This window comes from Mercenaria mercenaria, chromosome 6 (genome assembly GCF_021730395.1).
Source record: "Mercenaria mercenaria strain notata chromosome 6, MADL_Memer_1, whole genome shotgun sequence".
Classification (NCBI taxonomy): Eukaryota; Metazoa; Mollusca; class Bivalvia; order Venerida; family Veneridae; genus Mercenaria; species Mercenaria mercenaria.
This window is the reverse complement of record NC_069366.1, coordinates 44,600,650-44,617,741: the sequence shown is the minus strand read 5'-3', so window position 1 is coordinate 44,617,741 and position 17,092 is coordinate 44,600,650. Positions and strand designations below refer to the sequence as shown.

General features: G+C 32.7%; 1 pseudogene; it reads left to right on the top strand.

Moving 5' to 3' along the window:
* The first annotated feature begins 1,756 nt into the window (after positions 1 to 1,756).
* On the top strand, positions 1,757 to 16,495 carry LOC123549064 (beta-1,3-glucan-binding protein-like; annotated as a pseudogene).
* Positions 16,496 to 17,092: the final 597 nt, after the last annotated feature.

Here is a 17,092-nt window from a genome sequence, read left to right as displayed (position 1 = left end):
GAATCACTACACTAAAGTCTTACTTCTAATATCTAATGCAGTACTCTCCTTTGTTGAGGTGTTGTCCAATATTTAGAGAAGATTTTTTTTTATAATTGACACGAACCAGTAATGAAAATTGATATACGAGTGTTGTTCGTAAAGCTCATTCCATCGTAAATTCATATCGACTTATCCAAAATAAGTTTGGCCTAAATGTAGCGCTACACTTTACAAAAAATTAGTATCAAACATTTTTTTCTATGGATACCCATAAAGATGATATTGCCGCCCGTCAGTGCGTATTTGCTATCGGATAAATTGTACGGCGCCAGCAACACCAGTCTATGTGAAAGTTATTGTTCATGAGATATTGTAACAATGTTGTTGTATTTTTAGAAAACATATAAAAGTTACTAACTGTCAAATTTCTTCGAATTTCACAATTTTTCAAACAATCCTTGTACATTATTTGTACTTATTACATGAGTACCTATAAATAGTAACAAATTTGTGTTGAAAATTCTCCTATCATCGCATTGCGTCATGCATTATCACATTATCATAAAAAGCCCCGGGGCCATTATCGATAATGGCCCTGGCGTTAGCGCGGGAAATTAACGTCCGTAAACAGAAATGACGTCATGGCTTTTCATGGAGGTAAAACAGCGAATATTTACGTTTTATTTTTTCATCTTGAGCGTAACATCGTGTATTCTTTGTGAAATAACATATTTTTATCCCTAAATTATGCAATAAGCAAGAAAGTACAACTATCCAGGTATTTGATTTTATACAGCAAATAGACTCTTATACTAATAATATAGAAACTGAAAAGCTGAAATTTATTGTGCCAGAAGATGCAAGTACCCATAAAATTGACACAAAAAAATTCTTACTATATTATAGGTAAACATGTAATAAACAAGGCACCACTCTCCCATTTATTAACCTATACATTATTTACACCAATTTTCAATTTAAAAAAAGTAAATAAATAAATAAAATAAAATAAAAATAAAAAATATTTACACCTGTTGAACTGTCCTAATCTAATTATTTTTATTACATATCTAAATTGATATAAGAGGGCGTTGATTTAGAAAATGTTTGGAAAGTTAAAGATTAAGACACCTAGTATTTGACACAACATTGCAAATTGAAATATATCTTCATATCACGTCAAATAAGTTTATTCAACAAATAAACAGCCTGCATTTCACGATCTTCCTTATAGATAACATAACCTCTGTCAAAATAGGGCAATGACTTATTCAAAATATAATGCGTCAACATTTGCATAGATAAAAAGTTTGGTTCAGTGTATCAGTGCATTGTCTTCTTGAAATTAAAAAAAAAAGAAAAAAAAAAGAAAATACATTGCCCGCTCGCGTTTGAATGTATTAAGTTGACAACTACTTGTATTTAATACCAGCTGAAATTGTAAATGGAACATATATTCATGTTCCGGAAGATACCAGAGCAATGCCGTGCATTCTCAAGCCGCCTTGCTATCGTCTGTCTGCGTTAGTGCGTATTTGAAATGGTTTGTAACACTGCTGAAATCGCACCAAGCATTACATTCGATTAAGGTTCTTTAATATCAGAAAATTCCATGCAAATTTATATGAATATAAGACCGTAATTACCTTTTTATTCGGTATAGTTGAGGACTATCTAGTGCAGGGAGGTAAAAAATAGCACAGTTTTTGACATATGCGACACCAAAAAAAGTCTGACATATTCGCCAAGTGATAAGAGAGATGATATAAATACTTCTTACCTCCACGTCTTATATTACATCTGCCGGAGATACGGGAGTATAACCATGATTTACGCATTTTTGCTATGTATTTTAGCGTCGGCATTTGCTGCTAACGTTCCTCAACCAAAACTAACTCATCTCGCCACTGGAGATGTGGAGATTTCGGTTGATGGTAATGCATTGATCCATTATTTTCATTAATATGTTTGCCATTAATTCTTTTTTGAGGTTATTTATTTAAACCTTTATTTCAAGCATATCAAAAATTTAGAGAAAAAAACTTTCATTACTAAGTAATTATGGTAAGAAATTGCATTGATTCTGAACGTTTCAGGAATTTTATAAAACACCAAAAAAAAAAAAAAAAAATAAGAAAATAAAAATGTGTTAATCTCGCTATCGCAATTTGGTATGAAAGTGTACTTCATACATGTATCATACACATTAAAAAAAAGCTACAGTTAAAAACAATACTATTTTCGTTTTATTTTTAAATCTTATATCAGTAGTTTAAAAGATTTTTAATATTTATCTGAATGCATGCCCTTCAATCAATTTTTCATATTTTTCTGCGTTTGTAGTTAAACTTTAAAATAAGTACAGAAGTAAAATTAAGTATGTTTGTGGAAACTTGATAAATGTTTCCATTTGTCATATAGATCTGCCTGGAATGAAGATATATGACGTTGAATACAATATCAAAGGAGTTAAACATCAGGGACCTTTTCATCACGGAGGTATGTTTAACATTATCGTTTCTCGTAATCCTTTATTTATAGTTTCTCCAGGTAACTTATTTTGAATCTGTCTTTAATTGCCTTTGTTATGCCAACTACCAAAGACACAAAGGCAACCAAAAATGCCTATAATGTTTTAAATATTACAAGCTTGGGTTAAGCATCTATTCAACAAATATTAGTCCAAGTGCCCACTCATGGTGGTTTGTGTTACAAAAACATTGACATTTGCATTTATTTAAATGATTCAGAAGTAAAGGTTTATTCATGTTTCCATATATAGTCTTGCTCTTGTAAAACGTTGACTTAATTAAATTAAGAAAAAATGGCACTTCCACCACGCAAACATGCGTATACGTAACTATCGTTGATCACGTGGTGCTTGCAACGTATATGCACCAATCAAAACGGAAGAATTTTTAAAAACATAAAGGAAAATGTTTTTATTTTGCATTTTAATGGAAAATGACGGTCGACACCAAATTTGATAAAATACAATATATGTAACAAAAGTGAAAGTGTTATATACTTTTCTGCTTCAGCCGCATTTATACTGGTATTTTATTATTCATTAAAAATGGAAAAATGAAAAATGTTATGTCTTCTTTCTCAGCTTGCATGACAGTTTATTTAATATTTTTCTTGATATTTGCAACTAAAAATTGTTATTGTATAAATATGTCAATATTTATAATTGTATGACACGCTTATCTTGTTTATGTAATGGCTATGATTAGGCAATCACTATAGTCTTGGTTACATTTTGACAAGTTTAGATATTAATGAACCTAAGATATCTTAGTAGTAATACTAATCAAAAAGCAACATCAAAATAATTTTACATCCAAGCGATCAATGTTACAGTTTCATAAGGAACAAATATGCTTACGTTCTTTTAAGCCGACGGCCGTTGGTACCACCGTAACCATGGAGCCGGATTCGACGGACAGAAAGCTATTAAATACACCATTGTTGGAGAAATCGATGGTAAACATGTTGTATCGGAAGGAAAACTATACCCAGGTATATATGAAATCTTGAAAATCTATATAATCAAGCATTCTTTTATATTTTGTGTTAACGAAAAATTGTATCTCCATGTAGAGCCGACATAAATCACCATTTCGTATAAAAGTCTGATTTACCGCAGTCATGTTCGACTGATCGTCTTCACTGTGCTAATATATGTGATTGGGGAAAAAGCTTTTAATACAAATAAGTTTTATGTAAAGTCAGTGACAGCATAACTTTGCAAAAATTGCTACACACCTATTTGAGATCCATGCGATTTGCCAGCATACAGAAGAGGCAAATAAATGGTAAAATACAATTCTAGATAGCCAAAATATGCATTGTCATACATTATCAAGTCTATTGACGATTAAATATAAATGTACTTTCTAAGAGGAAACAGGTTTAGCTATTGCACCACCTAATAGAGTACAAAGATCATGCACCCGGGTGTTTCGTGACGATTTCAACGGAGCATTTAACCCCGCTGGATGGGACTACGAAGTATCTATGTATGGAGGATATGTAAGTGATATTATAACTTCTTTTGTAATTTCTCTTCTAGATTTTTTATAAGAAATTTAAAGCTGTTAAACGCAAATTATGATTGTCAGATCACTAAAATTTGCCCTTCAAGAGTATAAAAAAATAGCCATTTATGATTATCAACGGTTAACGAAATAAACACAGAGCTGTATCAAAGTCAGAAATGCTGTCAATCATATTCAAGCATAGAACTTTATTTTTCAGAACTGGGAGGTCCAAGCGTACGTGCCTGATGCAAGAAACATCTTTACCAGGAATGGACATCTTTTCATTAAACCAGTAAGTGGAAGACTGTTTCTGTTTTACTAATTACGGATTCTATTGGCATACAGAAGAGTTTGATTCCAAAACACAACAAACATTGTCAGAAAAAGTTTAACATGAGCAAATTCGTAACGGGGTTATTTTTACGTGGTAATGTTTGGTGGGCAGGGGTTTGTTGAGTTAGAAAAGATATAGAGAAAAGCAATAAAATAAAAAATATGTCAAAGTTAAAAAAGGGAGACCGTATCAAGAATTTTAGTACATGTAACTGAAACTAAAAATATGAAAAGGAAGTACTGGTGTTGGATTTATTTATTTTGTTGGGTTTAACGTCCCAACGACACAATTATAGGGTCATATGGCGACTTTTCAGCTTTGATGGTGGTGGAAGACTCCAGGTGCATTATTTCACCGTGAGCGTGCACCTGGGTAGACCCAAAGACCTTCCTTAAGCAAGCTGGATGGCTTCATCACGTGAAGAATTCAACGCCCCGAGTGAAGCTCGAACCTTCATTGGTGAGGGGCAAATGATTTGAAGTCAGCGAACTTTAACATTTGACCACAGAGGCCCCTTGGGTGTTGGAGGGTGACAGAATACTAAGAGGAAATAACAAGAAACACAAGAAACGAAAATAGTAAAAAAAACTTTGAGGGAGTTAGGGGCGAGAATGTGTGTGTATGTTGGGGGTTGGGAGGAATGGGGGAGTTGGGGTCATGGGGATGCGAGTTGGGAGGGGCATATACAAAATACTCAAGAAAGACAAAAGAAACTGAATTTTGCAATGCAATTTTTATAAGTATGTCTTAAAAGTAAAAAAAAGTGAGATAATTTTATCTAAGTGACATCAACTATTAGTACTATATGAATTGTGTGGCAAAGACAAATGTTAAGCATCATTGTCTTATGATGTGTAGTTACCGAGAAACTAACACAAGTAAAAAGAGGCATATTTTCATCAAAACAATAGCAAAAGTAACAAAATTTACATAGTAAAACGTTGGTATTATTATGGAATAGGAGTGTGACACGTAACACGTAACAACACAAGTTAGCGTTTTAAGTATACTTTATTTAGCACCACAGTGGCAGTCTAAGGCTAACTCACTTACAAGCATTTTGACGTTTCTTATATAGAGGGAAAACTAATTAGAGTATATATCAAATGGCTACGCTAGTGACAGGTTCGTGGTACCAGGCCCATGTAGCTAGTCGCTTTCTGACATTAATCTGTCAAGGTAACATATTACTTGAAGTCATAACTTTGTCCATTCCCTATCTCCGACATATCTACAACTTCATGATATACAAAAGGCCCAGGGATATTTCACCTGTCATTAGGGTAACAACAACAAATTATATTTTTTCTTTTGTACAATACACAATGTTAATAATTTTAGTTAGAACAGAGAAAATCGTATTTAATCATAATTTAATCCCAAATTATGTGGTAGGAAAAACCCATTATCCCACACTCGTTACCCGCCGGAAAAAGATTTTTTTCTGTTCTAATAGAATAATTTGCATGTAACAAATGAGAATGCATTGCATGTAACAATTGAGAATGCATATAATCAAAAAATAATTTTACAAGTAGTGAAGGAATATATAAGGATATCATACATGTAAAAATATATTTCTGTTCTAATAGAATAATTTGCATGTAACAGTGAGAATGCATATAATCAAAGATATTTTTTTTCCTTTTTTTTTTTACAAGTAGTGAAGGAATATATAAGAATATTATACATGTAACAATATATTTCTGTTCTAATAGAATAATTTGCATGTAACAACGCGACAATATGAAGATATATAAACCAAAATTTTTTTTTTTTTTTTTTTTTTTTTTTTTTTTTACATGTTGCCGAGAACGGATGCTCTGTCGATTTGAAAGAGATTTAGTGGTTATTAGTGTCAGCTCTAGCCTTAATTTAAATCAAGGGACAGGTGTCCTCGAGTTAGTAGATAATTGCTATGATTACCCAACTCGTTAATCAATTTTCTCACCTAAATAATTACTCAATGTCAATTAGGAAGTAAATTTCTCAACTAATTTCTTATCTTAGTCGGAAATGAAACTTTTTACTCGTAATTAATTTCGGGGGTTGCAAATAAATAGAGGGTAGTTTTTGGTTGGAGCATCAACCTTCGGTGAGCAATACAACAAAGCAAGCTGAAAAAGGAAAGTTTAATACAGGTACAAAGTTTCAAGCAATATTTTATGGTAAGAACACACTTTATTATTATTAGCAGTAGTATTTGTTTTTTTTAACATTGTGTACAACAGACTTAAAGGAAAAATCTCAATCTACGTTTAACGAATGTACGAAAGTAAGAATTTTGAAAACAAATAAACACATATACACAAATGTATATTATGATAACGATATAATAATGTAATTATGGGAAAAGGATAGAATGCATAATGTTATTTATTTTCAGTATGCTGACATATAGTTCACAGTATTCACAGTATATATAATTTCAACCGCACTACGCACTGATTTATTTTCAGTATGATGACATATAGTTCACAGTATTCACAGTATGTATAGTACACAGTATTCACAGTATGACATCTTTAGGTATTGTGTATAGTTCACAGTACTCCCGGTGTGACGTCTTTAGGTACAATATTCATTTCGGTGGTATCCACAGTATTTACTTGTGCGTAGTTCACGTTTACTGTGCACCGTGCGGTGTTTAGGTAGGAATTGATGAAAGGTTGTGTCACGTAGCACAACACAAACACGAGTCTGAACGTTTCTGATGTTTTTTTACACAGTAGAATATTTCGTACATAACTTTCATAATTCATTTTGTAACTTCTTAAGTCTTAACAAGTGTCATATTCAAAACCTAACTTAATATCTACGAGACCCATTCCTAGGTCTAAGTCCAGCCGGACTTCTAAGCCCTTCTGACTCGAGACATCTAAAACATTAATATATAGTAATTCTCTAAGATGCACTGTCTGACAATTTGACGTATAAAACCTGAGGGTTTGATATAATAAACAATTACAAAAATGCATCATATATCAACTTGACAGGATGTACTTGTTACATGTCCGCTAATGTACTTCTGACCTTATTTGACAAGTTAAACAAATAAAGTAATCTTTGATTATTTTACACTCGTTACCCACCGAAAGAAAAAAAAAATTGAATTGTAAATTTAATTTTTTCAGACTTGAAGTACTATCTCTCGCCTTACAATATGGCATGTAGAATGATATTTAATATGATCAAGAACATTAGAATACTATCTGAAGGAATGATATTAAAGAACAGTGTTAAAAAAAATTCTTAAGTCATTTATGCAATTAGTGTAAACAAGAACAAAGGAGAATAGAATTTTAAACTAAACAATTTTCACAATTCATAGAAAGTCTTTCTTTTTTTATATCGGCCTTTATAGTGGCACTTTTCCTTTCTTCCTCGAAGACTTTTTCTTTAACCCGTGTTACATCCATATTTCACAAAACCAATATCTGCAAAAATAAAGCAAAACACGGGTGAGCATCTTTTAGAATATATGCAAATAAGAGTTAGGAAAAAGATAACAATTTCGTTTAGTAACATTGCTAAATTGCTTGTAATTATTGTCGCGTGAATAGAAATTTATCATGACATTTAAATTTCACTTATTTGACTACAGATCTTAAATAAATAGTAAAATCGATATGTAATGACCAAAATATATGAATTATGTATTGATAAGTAGAAAGAAAGAAAAGGTAATAAGTTGTTTTCAGTGTTCCGCAAATTTCCAGTTGGACCATCTTCTTCGCCAAACTCCACAGGCTCACAGCTTGTCAGTCCACTCCGCCATTGTTACTTGGTTTCGTGGTTTCGCTATCCTTCTACACATTTAACGCATCACCATCAATCTCTGTAGCTAAGGATCTCCCGTCATTGGCCATGTTTTGTTATAACGTTGTATTGTACTCTCCCAGTTAATGATGTTCATCAATTTAACTTCATTTGCTAACTTCTGAAATGTTCTAGAGTTCTCCAAGTTATAATATTACTATTTCATTTACGTTATGTCCAATATTTCAGATGACCACCGAAAATAATTTATGTTATTATATTGTTCCCATTTGTCATAAATGACATATAAAATCAAGACTGCATGTTTACAAATTGTCATAATACACAAATGCAAATGTCTTCATTTCGTTTTGCCAGGTATTCCCAATATGTAACAGTTACATGTAATGAGTCTCCCTTTGGCTATTATATAATGACAGTCCGCAATATGTCAGTCATGAAATACACTTTTTCCAGTTTGATTTGACAGTTTGTCGGTATTTTATTTCAGACAGTTCGTATTTTATTCCAGACAGTTCGTTCGTAAATTCTTTTCATAGTGGTACCTGTACTTCGCATAAACCATTATGTTACCGAAAACCTTACTTCTTTGTACTTTTTTTTGCAAGCTATGTCCTACGTTTTACATTATTCAAAAATTAAAAAAAAAAATCACCCAAAATATGTTCCTAACAAAAAGCAAAATATGTTCTAATATGAAAAATAGAAATAATTGTATTTAAGAATGCATATGAAAGCTACAAAAACTCTACAAAATAAAGCGCCTAGTAATACCTAAATACAAATAGACATAACACAAATGACCAACACCCATATATGTCAGAATAACTGTAAACGATTTCTTCCCTTCTATTTACAAAAAAATGTGACCTTTCTCGATGATCCTACAGAAATATTATGTCGTCCGCGAGAAAATATAAATTTTCCGACAGAATTCTCTGCATGAAAATCGTGAAGGGTAACATGAAAAAGTAACAGCACGTTCGACTGATTTTGCAACTCTTTGACAAAAAAAATACTACGTCAGGTCTCATAAAACAAAAAAGCTGTTGTACTTAAAATATCCGGTAAACCTCATAAGGCAATATATGCATCGATTTCACGCTATGATAGTAAGACACCGGCTAAAGATTTCGTAAGACAGTATCTGTGTCTGTATAATAGTATACATCTTACAAAACAACTGGGATCACAACTTCCAGTCTCACAAAGACAATATTAAGTAACTGTTAGTATCTCACAATATATATAAATTCAATCTTACTGGAATCCACATGTTCCAGCGACAATATCAAGTCTTTTTTTTTACGTAATAAACATATTCTTCCTTGCCATATCAGGCTTCAAAATATTTCCAGCACAACAGACCAGACCAACCTTTTAACTTACTGAGACTTGAAGTAACCATATGATTAGAACGATAACCATGTACAAATTTATTCAGCAATAACAATTTAACCCAACAACGCATTTTCATGCATAAAACATCTTAAACACGATTTTCACATATCTAACTAGTTTTCAGCCGTTCCTTGTATTTTTACATATATTCGTGATGAAATATTACCCATAACCTCAACAGAAACTATTTACAACCCATTTTGCGCATATCTATGACTATACACAAGTTTCATAGGACAATCCATCTTCCTTCATTTAAACAATTTGTCAATGCAGGAATGCTCAAAATTGTTTAAATGTGGCCATAAGGGAAACAAATATCATATGGAACAAGTAAAATAAACATAATATGACAAGTAAAATTTTCGAAAAACAAATATTTTCACATTTGCATTTCTTAATTCAGTCTTTTGAGTATTTTCCTCAATGCATTGTTTCTTATTGTTTTACGTTTTTTTTTCTAACTATTTTACATTGTTTTTTAGAATTTTTTATATTATGAGTTAGGTTTTATCATTTTATAAGTTTACATTTCTTTTGGTGTCTAACAATTAATCTAAAAATGAATTTATCTTGAAATTTTGTTCAAAAATAGAAACAAAAATTTAATAAAAGAAAAGACAAGCTTGCAAAATTGTACTAGAAGATAGGTAAAATGGCAACTCACAGTTTCTCTTCTTTCGGCTTGGCAGCGTGTCGTCGTTGGCAGTAGTACTTCGCTTGGTAATGTCGCAACAACCCATCTTGAAATTCGAAATCCTGGTCACGGCACCAAAAATTGATGAAAGGTTGTGTCGCGTAGCACAACACAAACACGAGTCTGAACGTTTCTGATGTTTTTTTACACAGTAGAATATTTCGTACATAACTTTCATAATTCATTTTGTAACTTCTTAAGTCTTAACAAGTGTCATATTCAAAACCTAACTTAATATCTACGAGACCCATTCCTAGGTCTAAGTCCAGCCGGACTTCTAAGCCCTTCTGACTCGAGACATCTAAAACATCAATATATAGTAATTCTCTAAGATGCACTGTCTGACAATTTGACGTATAAAACCTGAGGGTTTGATATAATAAACAATTACAAAAATGAATCATATATCAACTTGACAGGATGTACTTGTTACATGTCCGCTAATGTACTTCTGACCTTATTTGACAAGTTAAACAAATAAAGTAATCTTTGATTATTTTACAAGTGTGATGTACAGTTACTGTGAAAGTAACTTACAAACTGCCTCGAACAGAATACTGTTGAAAAAATGAAAGTGTGGCTTAGTATAAAAAGAGCATTATTTCTTCTAAATGAAAGCAACAATTAAGGGACCTATGTCATTCCTTTTGTATTATCATTGCAAATCAGTTAAGTACAGTTGTGATCTGTAGTTACTTAAAGACCAATCGCAGACAGCATGTTGTTAAAAAAATATAAGATGTATAACTACAAAAAAACAACAACAAATAATAGCATAATTGTATCATAATGAAAGCGCTCCTTACGGCACCTGTGTCATTTAGTTCCAATGTCATAAGGTTGGTATTATAATGGGGAAGGCATGGATGAAGTTTGTTCATTTAAGATGAGTAATAAAAGATATTTGAGCTAGCTGAGAATCGTTAGCAAGATGTCTTCAAACAATGCCGACGCCGGGGATATCGCAATAGCTCTGATAGTTTTCATCACCACAAATTTAAATATTTTTTGGCAAATTTCAGACTCTCACCACGGATCATCCAAACTATAATGAGGCATCTCTCCGTTCAGGTGTTATGGACCTTAAAGGTGTGTATCTGACAATATCTGTTTTATATTCCGTTTTTCTGAGATATCGAGACTAGTATCAGCTTCAGTGGTTCTCCCAGACTAAATCTCATAACTCCAGTATTTTGCCATTTCTTAAAATATTGACTAAATGGGGCTTTCATGGAATTGTTTTTAATACGCGACTTGATCATTAAATCTGTATTCCAGATAGATAGTACAATATTTTACAATGAACTGCATGCTCGATATTTTTGCGAATTCTCTGTATAACACATGTTAGAAAGACTGAACTGCGATATCATACATTACTTTTCGCGGATTAAAACCTAAACACAAACGGCTGGATATCGGGGCCGGTCTTTGTCATTTATACCGAGGTACATCAGGAACGTTACTTAGGACAATATACCGACAGACATATACATTTCAAACTGTAAACAGTGTATTTCGGTTCACTCGGCGTTTCACAAGACACAGAGAATTGAATATTTTCAATCAATTTGCTAGACTGTTGCATAAATATTTCGTATGACACATATAATACGTAATCAAGCAAACTCATTTGTCAATTTAATTAAGTGACATAGGTCATTGTAGGTCATGAAACTGAGCTTACTACGACTGCGCAAGTGAAATATATTTCGATCTTACATTAAAACAAATAAATTTTCTTCTTATATCATGCTTTGAATAAATGTACCCATTTTTAGTTTGTCGCCATTGAAAGATATAATTGAAAATTTTCACTATGAAAGTACCAGATATAAATCACACTAAAATTTCGATATTTCATTAAATTGAAGAACCTATAATAAAAATAACATACATTTATAATTGTAAGTGTCTTATGTTAATTCAGTAACTAAACTCGTACATATCTGAAAGTCAACCATATTTCCCGTCCAGCGTAAAATAATTACCACCGATTCTAATTCAAGCTCTATATGGTTATTGTACAAACGCTGACCGGTACGGTTGCTACCGAGCTGGTAAGGATGGATTACTCCCTCCGGTGATGTCTGGAAAAATCAAGAGTAAAGCTGCAATAAGATTTGGTGTTGTAGAAGTTATGGCACGAACCCCACGAGGAGACTGGATCTGGCCAGGTAATAAGGAAAAATACATAACATGTAATACATTTGGATAAACAAACGTATTAATACCCTATTTGTTTAAAAGTAAAAGTAATCGAAATGTGCATTTCTGAAGGTGTATTGTAAACGTAAAAGAAAAAGTGAACCCAAGATAATTGTTTCGTTGATTAAATTATTGTTTTAATTAACTTTTGATGTTTTAATTACAAGGCTTAACTCAGAATTAGAAAACACAAATTGGCATGTTAGAGATGTAATCTATTCTAATGACTTCTGCATACAAATATGGAATAAAATATTGTGTGAATGTACCAGCTCAATCATGTTCCTTGAAATGAAATAAACATTGTCGATGTAGCTATCTGGATGTTGCCAAGAAGCAGTCGCTATGGTGCATGGCCAAGATCAGGAGAAATTGATATCATGGAAAGCAGAGGTGAGAAAAAAAATGCAATTATTATCAAAGTTATTTACCATATACATCCGGGATACATATAGTTTGTGATTACTTGACGTTTGGTATTTTGTTTAAATCATTCTACACATGTAATGAATTTGATATATGAAACGTTATTCTAAAAATATTACATAAGGATCTTTTTATATTTTAGCCAACCAATGAGGAAAACGGTAACCCTGTTATCTCACAAGTTTGACAGCTGATAAAACAACGCCAAATATGCTAACATCCAGAATAATGATCTCATATAAATGAGGAAATGAGTTATTACACATGAGTCATATCATAGATCGGCAAGGGCGATATTATTTTAAATATTGCATTCCCGAGAGGGTGAACGAAATATATCCACCTTGAGAAAAATGAATATCGACTGAAGCGTCAGGAGAGGTTGAAATGATTTAGAATTAAAACATGTGAGATATTGGATTGAGTATTTACACGAGGTATATTGATACTAATTCTTATTATGTTAGGAAACTTACGAGCCAATGGAAATCATGGTGTTACAGAGGTTGGGGCAACTATGCACTGGGGACCGGATGCTGGACAAAACAGATACTCCCTTACCCACGGAACTCTGTAAGCTTATAAATTTATTGTACGATTCATTTTATGGTAAAGTACATTTGACCAAAGCATAGCAAAATATTAATATTATTATCATTTTTAGTTTTGATGTATACTAATTGAAATAGTTCAAGTTATCCCCTTCTGAATAAGCCGAATTTTATTCATGTATTGGAAGAGTGAAAAAAAATATACGACTGTCCTGGGTGAAAAAAATACTGTTTTATTGTACACGTATTTCATTAAAATTAAACATTGTTCTGTAGACTGGTTGAATTATTAAATTACTGTTGAGCAAAATGACTTGTTTCAATTCTAAAACAGCCTTGAATTGATAACATTATTGCCAACCATTTTGTTGTCTTTCTCATAGCCAAGGTGACTGGAGCCATGGTATGCACAAATATCGCCTTGAATGGTCTGTGGACTACATTCAGTATGTTATATTTTCATATTCTCTCTAATACTTGTAACTGAAAGTTGTCATATGGCATTTGGACTGTGTATCTCTGTAGCCAGACTGTGACATTGAATAGATCTATTCTATGTAACTGTCAACAGAAATGATCTTTGGAGTATAGAATACATTGCGAATTTCTTTCTTACAATGTCTATATAAAAAACTTAAGACACTCAATAGTGTATATTCTCTTCTCTGATCACTTAAATATATTTAATATGATTATTTCGAACTTTTAGACTCCTTAGCGATTTGATTGTGACCTTGAATAAAAATATTGACTTAATCGTATTGTAATTATTCGGTATATGTATGATATGATTTAAAATTACAGCACTAAATGTATGTTTAGCTACACTAAACTAAAATCGGAACATTCTGAGACAAGCTTGAGGCGAGAAACAGTTTTTCAAAAGTTCTTTTTTAGGATAACGGAAATAACAATCTGACTAAAGTACATCTCCTATTACGCTACGCATAGGATCTGAGAACGACCTATTCATAGCCTCGTTCTGACGACCCTTTCGCTAGCCAATCAGAGCTTAACTTACAACATCTTGCAAATCTACCTGCAGACTGACTTTTGATATTTACAATTTTATGTCGTAATGTGTCAGTTAGCCGGTTGCTCAATCGGTAGGCCACTGCTTTGTAGCGAGGGGTCCCAGGTTCGAACCCTGAATGACTGCACATTTTTCTTACTCTTCGACATTCCAACGAGTCGTCTGATTGGTTAAAATAAAAATAGCAATACTGGAAATCCAAAATATACAGAAGACGTATGTGAATGGATCGTTCTCAGATCTTCGTTTAGAAGATCAAGTACTTTAGTCAGATTGACGGAAATAAGTGTAGGGCAAAGATAATTATAAAAGTGACATGCATGAAAAGATATGTAATCAACTATGCTGTTAATACCGCTCTTGATATTTTAAAGATGAGAAAAAATATGGTATATACTCAGTTCCAAAAGAATGTGTGCACTTTTTAAGTTTAAATATTTTAAACACCTGTTCTATTTCGATTAAAAGCAACCACTTAAAGCGACTGCAACTCAAAATCTAAAATGCACACCAATTTGTTTACGAACTGATTTAAATTTTGGTACCAAACATTATAAGTTTTCATGAAAATAACCGAGAAAAAATAACAGAAAACTAAGTGCACACTTTCTTTTGGAACTGAGTATATGATACCACATGCATTTTAAGCAAGTACCTACAGAAATCTCAGCTGTTAACAGAATAGGAAAAAAAAACAATAAAGGGTTATGACAGACGAAATATATTTGAGCCGCGCCATGGGAAAACCAGCATGGTGAGTTTGCAACCAGCATGGATCCAGACCAGCCTGCGCATCCGCGCAGTCTGATCAGGATCCATGCTGTTCGCTAATGGTTTCTCTAATTGCAATTGGTTTTGAAAGCGAACAGCATGGATCCTGACCATGGTCTGGATCCATGCTGGTCGCAAAACCTCTATGTTTGTTTTCTCATGGCACGACTCATTTGTCAAATGTCTTACAGGCTTTTAGAGAAAACAGTTTTTTTCAGTGTGTCCGTTGATGACCGCCCAATGATGAATATTCTGGCAAAAGGGTCATTTTGGAGGGAGCAATATTTGGGGGAGTGGTACAAAAGCTGCTCCTTTTGACCAACAGGTTGTAATTTTGTCTTTGCTTTGAGAGTGAAATGTTGTAGCCTGTCCATTTCGGTCATGGTGACTTCAGCAAAGTCATTAAGATCCATTTGCAGTCATATTATATTTAAATGTTCGTTTATGTCTTTATCTATTGTTTGAAATCAGACTTAAATCCCAAGCATTTAAACTCACTAAATTTTAAAAATCTTGAATAAAAACCTCAGAATAAAGGAACTCAAAAAAGCCAAAAAAAAACAACAAAAAACAAAAAAACAAAGCCAAAAAAAAAAAAAAAAAAAAAAAAAAAAACCAACAAAAGACCCAGTATGACTGGGTTTGTTCACGAGTAGTTGTACCGTAATGGCTTTATATAATACATATACCTTGAATGTACTTCTTGACACCAAAGCACCAGAAAATATGACAACACAGAGACGTAATCTCTTGAAGGTATTCATATGATACACAAGAATGCCAGCCTTTTCAAGAAAACACCATTAATCTTTTTTACGAATCATAATTTGATTGCACACGAAATGCATTTATATGTGTAAATTTATTTGTATGTATTTACATCAGCCTATGCGTTTATTTGAGATATTATACCTTTTTTAATAATCTGAAGATAAATTTTATAACACCTTTACGAAATTCTTTTAAACTAAAAGTAAAGGTCTTGTGATCGATATATAAACAGTATTTCTTCTTGCAGTTTTATTTGATTCTGAATGTCGCCATTGCTGGAACTAATGGATTTTTCCCTGACAATTGGAGCTATGACACACCAAAACCATGGAACAATAATTCACCGACAGAGCCACAGGACTTCTGGAACGGAAGAGGAAACTGGCTACCCACGTGGCATGGCGACGATGTTGCCATGGAAATTGATTATGTATCTATGTATCAGTGCTAATATAAGTCGTTATCAGATCAATAAATAAAAGTATTTTCGAATAAAAATGTCTTTGTTTTCACTCGCACAAAGGTGCAGGATTCTAAAAACAACAACTACTTTTGCATGAAGCCTTTTCCTTTTGAGCAAAATAACAAAGATCACCAGAATTAATATGCAACAACGGTGCAAGGAAAGACTGGGGATTTAATAGTAGAGTTCAATTAAAAAAGACACCATACTACAGATCAAACTAATAACCGAGTTTACTCCAGTATGTGATTTATTTGAATATAACACATATTCAAAACACAAATATACAACCTACACTGTTAATTTCTGAGTGATTATTGGTTTACTGTCACAGATTTTGCTTGTATTTTCAATGAATAAGGTTTCAAAACCGCCTGCCTCAGTAATGCACTGATAGTTTTTACTCACAGAAAAATATATCTGTTTTGTAGGGATAACGCATGTTTCTTGTTGTTGTTTTTATTTGCAAAATCTTGAGGGATTGGTTGGTGCCTAAGTCTGGTAGGGCGAGTGTGCCAACGTATCCTAAGGGATTCTGAAGATATTATAAAGCGAAATGAGCATGCGCTGACGTTATTTTAGCATAAAACGCGCAAATAATAGCAAATAATAGCAAATAATGGCAAATGGAT